This window comes from Mytilus galloprovincialis, chromosome 8, assembly GCF_965363235.1.
Source record: "Mytilus galloprovincialis chromosome 8, xbMytGall1.hap1.1, whole genome shotgun sequence".
In the NCBI taxonomy this organism is placed as follows: domain Eukaryota; kingdom Metazoa; phylum Mollusca; class Bivalvia; order Mytilida; family Mytilidae; genus Mytilus; species Mytilus galloprovincialis.
The window spans coordinates 6526452-6540443 of NC_134845.1; the positions used below are offsets into that span (position 1 = coordinate 6526452).

General features: G+C 30.3%; 1 long non-coding RNA gene across 1 annotated transcript in view; it reads left to right on the forward strand.

The window, feature by feature from the left end:
- LOC143084949 (uncharacterized) overlaps positions 1 to 13992 on the forward strand; it is an 87897-nt gene that overhangs the window by 59152 nt on the left and 14753 nt on the right. Inside the window, exon 4 of the long non-coding RNA XR_012981216.1 lies at positions 13489 to 13585. This is a non-coding gene — a long non-coding RNA (uncharacterized LOC143084949). The remainder of the gene's footprint in view (positions 1 to 13488; positions 13586 to 13992) is intronic.

Sequence of the window (13992 nt, forward strand, 5' to 3'; positions counted from 1 at the left end):
GTCAATTTGTTTTGTTTCAATGCAATTTCATCATTTTTACTGGAATTTCTGGAAAACAGTCATATTTATTAAAAATTCGTCATTAATATTTAAAAGTCCGTTTGATGAGTGATTGTTAACATCTGTTCCAACAGATTTACATATTTCCATACATAAGAATGGTGATATTAATTGTTGTGATAATTACAGATGCCTAGGTTTAGTTTAAACATATTTTATTTGTTAAAGTACAAATTGGATAAGACACAAGTCAAACAGACTTATGAAGTCTTCTCCATTTAACATTTATAGCAATATAATACAAAAATATATGTATGAGCATGCATGTATAGAATGGTATATCTATTTAGTAAATATATATATAAATATGGATCAAAAGACGGAAAATTGGAGAAAAAGAAAACAATAATAATACAGAAAAAAAAATCAAAAATAAAAACATGTAAATCATTATTTAGAAAACAGAAACACAAAAAAAAAAAAAAAAAAACAACAAAAAAACAAATAATAATAAAAACCAAAAAAAAAAAAAAAAAAAACAAAAAAAAAAACCAAAAAAAAAAAAAACGAAAAAATAAAAAGGACAAAAAAGGGGAGAAGAAATTTTACTTAGATGATGATGTGTGTGCGATCATGGTTTGCTACCTAGACAATTTGAAATCTTTCCGAACTTTTAATAAACTCAAAGACATTTTTGAAAATGGTTCGGTTTTGCTCTAGAGAAAGAAGACAACTACTCGAGGTAAGTAGTTCTATGTTAATTTTACAATCATTTGGAAGCCAGCGCAGACTTTCATACATTTTATTTCGTATGTCTGAATATAATATATATTTAAAAAAGAAATGATAGGAATCTTCACGATTAACACCACAGCGGCAGGAAGGGTCAGAAAAAATATTGACCCTATATAGATCATAGTTTAAGGATGATGCAAAACATCGAAGTTGGGTGAGAATTATATTCAATTTTCGATTTCCAAATTCATATTGCTTCGGTACAAATGTATTACTCTGAGGATAACGGTTTTTTAGTTCAGTTTTAAATTTATTAATTGATTCCACATCACGAGTTGAATCCTCAAGATTATTCCAAAGACGCATGGTTGATGGAATAAAAGAATCATTAGTTAATGCTAGTCTGCAGAATGGAATAATGATGTCATTTCTATTACGTAGAGGATAGACCGTCATACTTTGTATTTTTTGGGGAATTAAATTTGACAAATATTCTGGAACACTATTATTTTGAATATTATATTTACATTTGGATTTTTCTTCTCTCTCTTCTTTCAGCTAATGTTTCCCATCCAAGTTCTTCATAAATAATCCTTGAGCTTGTGAATATATGTAACCCCGTAACTATCCTAGCAGCTTGGAGCTGTAATTGCTCCAGTTTATTGACATAACCTACCCCAATATTATCCCAAACCTCACTTGCATACTCAAATAAAGGTCTTATAAAAACTAAATAGAGTTTTTCTAAATTTTTCCTGCTCAGTTTATATTTCAACTTCCTTAGCATATTTATATGTTTAGACGTGCTTAAGATAATATTATCAACGTGGGCATTCCATTTAGCATCATTGCTAAATGTAACCCCTAAATGTTTATGAATATTTGTAATAGGTATATTTTTATCATTGAATATAAAGTTCATTTCTGGGGTTTCAACATTAGAAAATAACATAATTTCTGTTTTATCTGGATTTAAAGACATTAACCATTTTTTGGACCATTCGTTCAGCTTTTCTAGATCATGGTTTATCACAGTTTCTATCTGAAAAGCATCACGATCCGCACAGCTGAACGATGTGTCATCTGCGAAGAGTCTGCACAGAGAAATAAGTCTTTCTGCAATATCATTAATATATATTATAAAAAGTAATGGTCCAAGGACCGACCCTTGAGGGACTCCAGCTGAAATACTGCAAAGTTTTGAAGAAGATTGCTTGATAACCACCCTTTGTTTTCTATCACTTAAGTAGCTTCTAAACCATTTTAACAGATTTCCATTTATACCATAAGCCTTCAATTTATGTAATAAACCATCATGCCAAACTTTATCAAAGGCTCTAGAGAAATCGCAAAAAACAAAACAACTTATCTCTTTCTTTTCAAGTGAGTTCAATATGCAATTATATATTTCTAACAGTTGGTGAACCGTTGAACATTTAGGAAGAAAACCCGATTGATACTCATAAATTAATTTAAATCTTTGTAAGTGGTTGTAAACATATTTATATACAACACGTTCCATGACTTTGCCTATGCAACTTATGAGTGATATAGGTCTATAATTGGAAGGTAATGAACTATCCCCCTTTTTAAATAAGGCTATAACATTTGCAATTTTCCAGCTGGAAGGATATTTGCACTGATGCAAGGATTTATTAAATATAATACATAATGGAATTGCAATTTTTTCGGGACAAATTTTAAGCATCTTATGACTAATGACATCCGGGACTGACGCTTTTTTTGGATTTATAGTTTTTATGATATCAACAATTTCACTAGTACTAATCACTATATCATTCAATAAATTGTTAGTTTTTTTGTCGAAATCGGGTAATTGAGCATCAACATCTTCTAGCGATGAAATGAAACAAAAATACTTATTTAGAATGTCGCATTTCTCGTCGTCTCTATCGGCGAACTCCTCAAAACGATCATCATTAAGAATATTTTTTAATGGGGGTATGTTATTAGATCCTCTATTTGGCTTAATAAGCATCTTCATAATTTTCCAATAAGTCTTAGAATCTGAAGCGTTATCTAGTATTATATTTTCCAAGTTTTTCTCAAAATTTTCTTTCGCTTCTTTTTTCATATTATTCACTTTATTCCTTTGTTTCTTATATTTATTAATATCCGTTTCTTTTTTAGATTTAATTGATTTTTTTCGTAATCTATCCCTTATTCGAATTGCTTTTCTGATATTACTGTTAAACCAGTGTTTGTCATTACCACGTATAGTTACTATTTTGGTTGGAATGCTCTCTCTTGCAATGCTGAGGATTTTTTCAGTGAATATAGTGACCATTTCGTCTACTTCCTCAACATTGGAAAAGAGTTCGTTCCATTCAATTGCATTCATCATATTTGAAAACTTTTCAACATCTGTTTTTTCATATAACCATATTTCCCGTTTAAACGACTTTGTTTCGGACTTTGGACATTGTAAAAAAATAATAGAGGCATCGTGATCACTGATGTTAGCATGTACATTCAGTACATCAGAAAAAGAAAATTGTATAGCATCACTTAATATGATCGGATCAAGCAAAGTACTACTGTGATCAGTTACCCTTGTTGATTTATTAATTACATTTTTTAAATTAAATTGATGAATTATATCATATAACTTATTATTATTATACGAAAATAAATCTGAATTCAAGTCTCCAGAAATCACAATGTTTTCTGTATACTGATAACCAAGTTCAATAGCATGATTTAGCCGTGTCCAATATTCAACACCTGACCATTCCGGTCGATAAGTACAACATAATAAAAACGTTTGACCTTTACCTCTGATCTCAACCCAGATAGTTTCGTCAATGTGGTTTTCGAGTACACCTTTTCTGGTGACTGACATATCATCTTTTGTGTAAATGAGTAAGCCTCCTCCGGCGTTATTACGATCTTTACGGAATATATTTTGTGAAAATGAATCTATCATTAATTCTTCGTTATTTATGTTTGGATCTAAGTGCGTTTCAGTGATTGTTACAATATCAAACTCTTCTGCGAAATTTTGAATGAAATCAATCTTATTTCGTAAACTACGAATGTTAATATTGCATATTGATATGGAGTTATCAGTTTCACGAGAAAAATCGTTTTCATGTTCAATTGGGCCAGGATTTTGTTCAACGCTTCCAATTATAAGGATAAAATGTAAAACAATTAGAAGGAATAAAACATTTATGTTTGGATCAAGGCTTTGGAGAAGCGACAAGGAGACGACGAGAAATGAACAACGACAATTGGTAAGTAGAATTTCCGAAAAAGTTTCTCCGTTGAAACAAAAATTATCTGATCCGGAAAAATTAAATTTACATGAATTAAATAACCCTATGATTGTTCAATACAGTTACCCATTAGGTAAAAGTACAACAAACAATAACATGTTATAAGACAGGTTGCCATTCAGGTTACACAAAAAAAGTAGATCACACACATCATCATCCAAAGTCTTACAGGTATTAAATATATATACACAAAGAAAAAAAAAGTACATTGTTAAACAAATTAAATTGAAGGAAATCATTTTCGATTCATAAAATGGGAAAATTAGTTCACAACAAACTTTAAATATAAAGTCCGGGTTTTTTTTGGTTTTTTTTTTTTTTAACAAAACTATTCAATACTTTATGCTATTATCTATAGCAAATCTTTTTTAATTGATTTTGATCAAAGCTTTAATATATAAAAGGGGTGTTCTGTAGCTGCACATGAAATATACATATAACATCTGATAACATGATTTGAAATTGATTTCTTACAACTATGATAAACTCAATTGCAATATTTGATAGCAGTATAGTTTTATACAGGTATAAATTTTTGGGACAATTATATTTTGTTGTTTATTTAAATTTGCTCCTTGTAACTATAACTGGCAAACGGATGCCAGTACAAATATTATTTAAACGAGGTTTCAGGAATTTTATATATTTGTTTAAATTAATAGAAAATAAAAGAAATACCAACAACAAAATCGATATTAGGAAAAGATGTCAAATGGAGAAAAAAAAAGAAAGAAAAAAGTATAACGTGATTTTTTTATATACTATTTTCTCATTGTAACATGAGTTTATGAATTTATTCAGACGTTTTAATTGTTTGACACTTTTTGATATTGTCCATTTGACCTCTATACATTTGCAGAAAAAAACTCCCAAAAATTCACCTCTATAAACCAACAATCCCCTCCTCGATGTATGCCAACATATGACACATACGAACTCCGACTATTAATTTCATAATTTTTGGTCAACAACTGAAAAAGCCTCCCATCAGGTCTCTATGTCAATTTTACCCCCCGAAGCGCCGATTACCTGATGGAGCAAGTACAAGTAGTGCAACGGCCCCCCAATCAAAACAAAAACAACACACATGTGCCCCCAATGCTTGTTCATTTGTACCATGTGACTTTGTATATTTAAATATCAAGATGACCTCTACTGACCATCAACCAAACTTAGAGTTCGTGTCATGTGATTGTAATAATTGTATATATGATAGGAAACTGCAATTTCCATTTTCTGTTTAAAAAATTATTAGAAATAGTATAAACTAGTAAAATAGTACTTTGTAGGCAAAGGATATGAAATTGAATAATGTTTTATATGTTTACCTTCATATGTTCTGTTAGTGGACTTAATTTACCAACAATAAAAACATTTTTTTAATTTTTCCAAATTGTTTGCTTCCAAGATGTGCATTTTGCAAATTAATAAATAACTGAATGCATATTAACTTTAGTCTGTTTTTTTAATAAACTTTTCAGAGCCTCTTTGCATTGTTATAAAACTCACCATGCTAAAAGCATGAAAAGCTTGTGTATAGTAAGTTAACTCATATAATGACATAAAATCAATAATCAAAACTACAAAGCGATGGTCATTTTCATTGGTGTCCTTTAATATTCAAATTGGTAAAGTCACATGGTTCAAACAAACAAACATCAAAAGCACATGCATGCTGTTCCTGTTCTGGTTCACTGGTATTAAAGAGATAATAGTAACTGCAATTACGATTATCCCAATATGGCGACGGTAGATATAGGTAAAATCTTTACACTCGTTTTTCTTAAATGTAGCATGTTTTTGTCAATAGTTACTCAGCTGCAAGGTTTATCTATACCATTACATCATATTTGAATCGTAACGGTGCACTGGAATTGTCTAAGAGCTGTGAAAATAGCCGTTGAAAAATTCGGGATGATAATCGTAACTCTATGGTATTTTCCTTCTTTGATAATCGTAATTTTCTTTATATGATAATAGTAACTGAAACACAATAAATGTGTCTTTCAGCATTTCAATGGTATTTTGTGTGTTAAAAATGTAAATGCCCAGTTAAACGATGACATTAACGCATATAAAAATAAATGAAGAAACTTACATGTTAATATCTAGGATAAATTTACCTATATATCTCTAATTGATGAGAAAAAGGGTGGATTAGCTATATCCCATATTCCAAAAGTGCAATCCTTTCAATTCATTGCTCAAAATGAAAGTCACGTATACCACATTTTCATATGTCAAAAAAGATATATGCCTGTTTCATTGATTTCAGGAAGGCATTTGATACTATTAATAGAGATGCCCTCTTTTACAAATTGTCTTATTACAACATAGATGGTCCTTTTTTTTAGTATAATGAAAGACATGTAAGATCTGTACTTGGTAAAGATCTCGGAAGGTATCACTGATTTTTTAAATTCCTCAGTTGGGGTAAAACAAGGGTGTATTTTAAGCCCTACATTATTTTCTTTATATATTAATGATTTACCCTCTATTTTTGACTCAACATGTGAACCACCCAAGTTAAATGATAATGATATATCATATCTGTTATACGCTGATGATTTAGTTCTTATCAAAAAATTCAGCCGTCCATATTTTTCCTTTGGATTCACTTTTTTCTATTTTATACTGATATATGATTTTAAAAATTAAATTCAAATGTTTTGATCAAATTCCCATGTATTTTAGGACGTTTCTTTAAACAGTGTGGATGGTAAAGGATCTAAAATAGTTACCAGTTTATTGTTACTATTGTTTATTGTCACTTTTGTTTTTTGTTACTTTTGTTTATTGTTACTTTTGTTTATTGTTACTTTTATTTTTTGTTTTTATTAGCCTTACCTATAGTCTTACGAAGCATTTGACAGACGAAAAAAAACACAAATATGTATATCAAACGGTTTTTGACGAATACTAAATGTCTTTCCTACTTCGTTATGGCATAATAGGGTATGTTCTAGAATTAAATCAGCAGTGGCTTCCCGGGGGCAGAAATAGCACATATAACCACCTACAATAAAATAATTTAAACAATATTAACTATATTTACTATTTACTTCAGGATAAATTATTTTTTGTTTACTGTCTTAATCAGAAATCTGATGTAAGGTGACACATGCGTGTCGCCTGACAATTATTGTCATGTATCATAATTTCCATCGCTCATTCACATATTTTGTGGCATACCTAGTTTAATAAATTTCTGTATATTAACAAAGTTCGTGTTTTCCCATTTCCAAATTTCTTGAAGCTTGTTCACCCTTCCAATTTTATAATATACTAGTATGTAGCTGTTTTCATAAGAACAATTAATTATATATGCATAAAAAGAAATGTCATAAGATGTTGGGACGTTTCGTAAATAATTCATCGCCATAATTTCATAATATGCTATCAGATATACGTTTTTAGTGTCAATATCAATAAAACAGTTTCCAGTTACGATTATCTTTTTTATTTTTAAATACCATAATTACAATTATCTTTTTTCCGAGTTACGATTATCATCCCGAATTTTTCAACGGCTATTTTCAAAGCGCTTAGACAATTCCAGTGCACCGTTACGATTCAAATTTGGTGAAATGGTATAGATAAACCTTGCAGCTGAGTAACTATTGACAAAAACATGCTACATTTAAGAAAAATGAGTGTAAAGATTTTACCTATATCTACCGTCGCCATATTGGGATAATCGTAATTGCAGTCACGATTATCTCTTTAATACCAGTGTGGTTGGAAGGCCGCTACACCACCCATACCCACTCCATCAGATAATCAACACTTCAAAAAATAAAACTAACACAGAGACCCAATGGGAAACTTTTCCAACCACTGACCAAAAATTATGAAATTAATAGTCAGAGCTCGCACACATCATACATCAGCACACATCGAGGAAAAAATTATTAATTTACAAAACTGAATCTTCAAGACTTCCCCTCTGCAAATACATAGAAGTCAAATGGACAATACAATTAAGTTATACTAGATTTACTTGCTAGCAATATTAATAACACATGAAGCAATTTTTAAAATGTACATTAGAGACATTTAAAGAACAAGTGACAACTGTCAAAGATACATATATTTACACCATTTATGTTTTTGTAATCTAATATGTGCCATTATTGTGGTTCTCATCGCTGTTCTGATTGGTGGTACCTGGGGATAGATCTGGTTCTTGTTGTTGATTGTCGTCGTCTGTGGTTGTCTCAAGAGCTGTTATGTCGTCATAGTTTTTGATTAGTTTTTTGGTGCCTTTCTCTGTTGTTTTGACAAATATGCGACCATCGGATGTCCAGTATGCGAAAATTTTATGGTTATACTTGAGATCGGATAACTTTTGTGTAAGACCAGTTCTATACTGTGTTAAGTTTTCTGTTATGAATATGCCATCTGCATCACCCTTTAAGGCTTTTTTGTTGGTATAAACTTTGCTTCTTGTACGATATGATAGAAATCTTACTATAACCTGGGATTTACCGTTTTTTACCTTCCCTATAACATGACTACGCCCTATATCGTTCACAGTTAGATTCAGGCCAAGTTTGGAATTACAGACTTGTAATATATAAATATCAGTGTTAATAGGGTGAGGAATTTTACCGGTACGGGGATCGATAGGCACGCGGATATTATGAAAACGCAAACTTGTTCGGCGTGAATATTGTTCTTGGTTTTCTAATCTGGTTTCAAGTTCTACAATTCTTTTGAAGAGAGTGCCAACTTCTGTATCAATTTCATTAACAATTGTGGTGTTACTTTTTACATCCTCATTGACTTTTTCGACATTAGAATATAATCTACTAATTCTAATATTGTCAGTGTCAAGTCTTTTACCATGTTGTTCGACTAATTCAGCTATCGGTTTTACTTGCTGATCAACACATTTTTTAACCTCCTCTTCAATCATTGAGGAAAAAGATTCACCTATTTTTTCAGCAAGAATGGGTACAATTTTATTAATAACATCAGGGCTAGACAGGGCCTCTAAGACTTTATCTGCAATACTTTTCCTTGGTGCAGGTATTTTTTTTTCCATTTCTCTAAGATCACCCACTGCCTAGGTCTTACAAGCTGCTTCGGAAAACTTTTCACTTCTTTATTACAAACTAGACTAAATGGATACCTAGATGATCATAATCTATATAACAAATTTCAAGCCGGATTCAGACCAGATTACCGTACAACTGATCATATATTTACAATAAAGACAATACTAAACAAATATATCTTTAAAAACAAAAAACAGATATATGCCTGTTTTGTAGATTTTTCCAAGGCATTTGATTCAATTTGGCATGATGGATTATTTGAAAAACTTTTAAAACTGGGAGTAAAAGGACATTTTTTCCAATTACTTCACCATATGTTTAATAATGCAAAATTTGTTGTAAAAAAGATAACACTATTACTGAGCCATCTAAATTAGGAAAAGGTGTGCGACAAGGCGATGGCTTAAGCCCCCTCTTATTTAATATATATGTCAATGACATTGATTCAATTTTCCCCCAAGAATCATGTTTTCCGGTGCAGCTTATAGACACTAGAATGAACTGCTTATTATATGCTGATGATTTACTATTACTATCTGAAAGCAAAGAAGGTCTTCAATCCTGTTTAAATTCTCTTAAAACATACTGTGATAGATGGAAGCTGACTGTCAATTTAAATAAAACAAAAATTATGATCTTCAGTAAAGGTAAAAAAGATTTCAAAAAATTTTTTTTTTTTTTATAATAACAAAGAAATTGAAATTGTTGAGAAATATAAATATCTGGGTATTATCATTTACTTTAATGGAAATTTTAAACATGCTGCAGAACACTTATACAAACAAAGCTTAAAGGCACTTTTTTCTCTGCACTCTAAGACATTTGGATTCAATACTATAGATCATAAACTAAAATTAAAACTTTTTTTAAGTACTTATGGATCTGAAATATGGATTAGTGACTACAATATAAAAGACTCAAATATTGATAAATTACCTTTTGAAAAAATTCATAATAAATTTTGTAAAAATATTTTAGGAGTTCACAAGAGAAGTTCAAATATGGCAGTAAAGTGTGAATTAGGAAGACAACCTACTTTGAATCATATACTAATCCTAGCCCTTAAATATTATGATCGACTTAAACAGCTTCCATCTGACAGATTGCTTAGTGAAACATATAAATTAGATCATTCATTGTATACTGATGGACACAGATCTTGGCACAAATTTATCTCGAACTCTATTGAAAAATATAATTTAACAGACAATAATCTCAATTTAAAGAACTTAAAGGAAAATATTAATAACCAACATTCTAATAACACTTTGCATAATCTAGAAAATTTACGTTCAATTGAACAAGACAATAAATTACATTTGTACGCCAATATTTATTCAGAAGAATTTAAATTGCAAAACTATCTATCTTATAAATGTTCTCCTAATATAACAAGAAATCTTACAAAATTAAGAATTAGTTCCCACCCTCTATTGATTGAAAAGGGTAGATATTTCAGACCAAAAATTAAGAGAGAAAACAGAATATGCTTGAACTGCAATCAAATAGAGGATGAAAAACATTTCCTTATTTATTGCAAAAAATTTGAAAATTATAGAAAACAACTATTTAATAAACTAAATTTTAATTCACAAGATCTGTGCCCTGAAAAAGTTATAAAAACCATTATTAGTTTACTTAACCCACAAAATATTGATGATACAAAAAATATATGCCATTACATACAATTATGCTTTGAATCTTTGTAATTTTATTCATTTAACCTTGATTTGATATTTTGTCATACATAATATATATTTATTTATGTGATGTAATATCATGTTAATGTGGGGGAAGACATCATTATACTTGTATTGATTTTCCTGATTTAATAAAAACTTGAAGAAAAAAAACTTGCAAAATATTATTATTTAGAAGACAGAGTATGCAGAAATGCTGACATACTGTAAAATTAGAAAGTGTGCAACCTTGACCTTTCATCGCGATTTGACGAAAATTGCACCGTACGAATATTTGACGACCGGTCAAAAAAGATAGAACAGATGATATGCTTTCAAATGGTATATGATTTATCCATATGTTAGGTGGGTGCATTAAAAATAAAATTTTATGGTTAATGTCACTCGTCTACTTGTGCTAACTGGAAAATCATTCCTACCTATTATTTCAGGGAGTTTGGGGAAAATAATTCAATATTTAAAATATTCTCATAAGTCTAGAAAACCTAAAAAACTTACCTACATTTTACTTTGAAATCTTAAAATGTTAGATTAAAAATGGAGGGGGGGGGGAGACAAAAGTACCTGATAATTTTAGAGATATAAGAAAGCAAGTTATATGGGGAAACCAATATATAAAAACACATGGCACAAATTTATATTTTAGTCATTGGGTAGAGGAAAACATAATTTATGTTAATGATGTAATTGATGATAAAGGAGAAATTTTATTATTATCATTATTATTATATAAACTAAAAAAGAAACAAAATTGGATCGCTGAACTGTGTACTCTTCGAAAAGCTTTACCCAAAAGTTGGATCCATAAATTAAAGAGTAATATATCAAAACATACTAAAATCAACATAACACAAGACATTAAAATGTTTTGTAATGGATTGTATTACAAACTAGACAAAATTAAGTTTAAAGAAATTTATAATATTATAATCAGGTCAAATAAAGAGCTTCCAGTAGGTTTTTGCTCATGGGAAAACCAACTATCATGCGAAAAAGTTATTTATCAGAGGCGGATTTAGGGGGGGGGGAGTTTGGCAGGCCCCCCCCTTTTTGGGAAAAAATTGGTTGCTTATATAGGGAATCACTGAAGCGTGACTCGAGCGGGCCCCCTCTTAGGTCAGTCAGTGGGCCCCCACTTATGAAAATTTCTGGATCCGCCACTGTTTATTTCATTAAGAAAAAAATCTATCTTTTACCTTTCTTTTTTTGAAAGATAATAGATTAAAAATGTTCCGATGGAAACTACTGCATAATATTTTAGCTATCAACCATAATCTTTACCGCTGGAAAGTAGTTAAGAGCGAAAACTGTGAGCTATGTTTCAAATCTGATAGCTATAATCATTTCTTTTTTGAATGCACATGGATAAAAAATTATTGGACATTACTACACAAAAAGTATTTATGTATCTTATATTGGTCAACATGTTTTTTGTCTTAAAAATCTTGTAATAGGATACAAAATTGAAGATGTTGAATATTACGTTCTTAATCATATTATAACAATTTGTTTGTTTTGTGATTTATAAATGCTTTTATTTATCAGGAAAGATAACTAAATATGTAAATATGATGTTGAAACACAAATTTTATATCATCCGAAAAATTCCTTTTTGAGAAAATTTCTAACAAAAATCTTAGAAATTTGATTCTCTACCTGTTTTGTTTGCATTTGGATGACCTAGAACAAGGATTTGTATAGTGGCACTATATAAATCCTTGCCTAGATTCACAAAAATATCATTGAAATAAAAAGAAGAAAAATTTCTAAACAAGAACTGCTCCTTAATTTTTGTTATATTATTCAATGTTTGGTGTTTGGTGTATTAGAATGATAATGATACAATCTAAAAAACCATCGTTATTCAATTATACTGACCTCTTGATCCGATACATTAGAAGCCATGCTCTTTTACTTTCACTTTTAAAATCAGAAACTAAAAGACGGTCAAAGTTTTCTTTTTCAGGTGTAACACCACTAATTCTGGCCCGGCCAGAAAGCACATACAAGAAAGTAGTACATATTTAACACAAAATAGTTCCTACGCATGGACATAACTTTCAAAATATTTAGAGTATTTTATTTATTTTGGTATCAAATGAAAGCTGCATGACTGGTGATCATTGTAGAACAATTTTTGACTGATAAATTTGAATAATAAAAAAATGGCATGAAATTTAAAAAGGAGGGTACATTTTGCCTTTTTGTCAGATCGGAAGTTCCTGTTTTGGTACATCCGAAGTTCCGGGAACCAGTTCTTTCTTATATGCAATGTAAGGTATGTTGATTTTTTCAGTACAGGACACCAGAAGGTGTTGCTTTGACATGCAATGATTGTCACTTTATTTGAATTAAGATAAAAGAGCTGTGACCACTCGAAATTGAGGAATTTAACATAGAAAGCAATGGGGCCATTAATTAGTGGTGTACTTCCTTCATTGTATACATGCTTGTAGAATTACTCTGTAAATTGTAACTAACACGTACTACTATGTTGATTTATAAAAAGTTTGCCAATGAAATCCCCCTGGTTTTATTGGTAATCGACAATACAGGGAAGAACCTTAGTGCCGTTGTTGTAACATTAAAGGGCTTTGTTAACAACTATTAGTGAAATAAAGTATCTGAAGTTGAAAAAAAACGAAAAAAAAAACCACATTTACTTGAGCGTAAACTCATTGCATTTATTTCCAGGCAATAGTTCGTATCAGTGATCCACAATTTAAAATTCAGTGTGAGGAACTCAGAAGTCAAAAGCTGACAACAGAACTTCTAGTGTGTCCTTGTCGCGGTGAGTTCAACTGTAAAAACAGCATTAACACGATACAGCACAAATGCGTCTTCATGACAGCAACTGTATAAACCTCAAAAATGGAACTTACAAGGACCTTTATAAAAAATATCATTTAATGAGTATAACGTGTTGGTACCAAAATTACACCTATTTTGACATTTTTTTCTCCTACGTTTTTTTTTTGTATGATCCAGACAAGTTTCCATTCTGTGTTTATTCTGTAGATGTATCCTTATTTACCTTTTTTTTTGCCATTTGATTACGGACTTTCCGTTGTCCGAATTCATTCTTGCTGATTCATTGATTCATTGATGTTTACTCCATTGCAGATAAGAAATAAAATGATTTCAGTGTATCCTTTCTCACATGCTATCATTAATGGGGTCAATCCAGAAGTTTTTTGT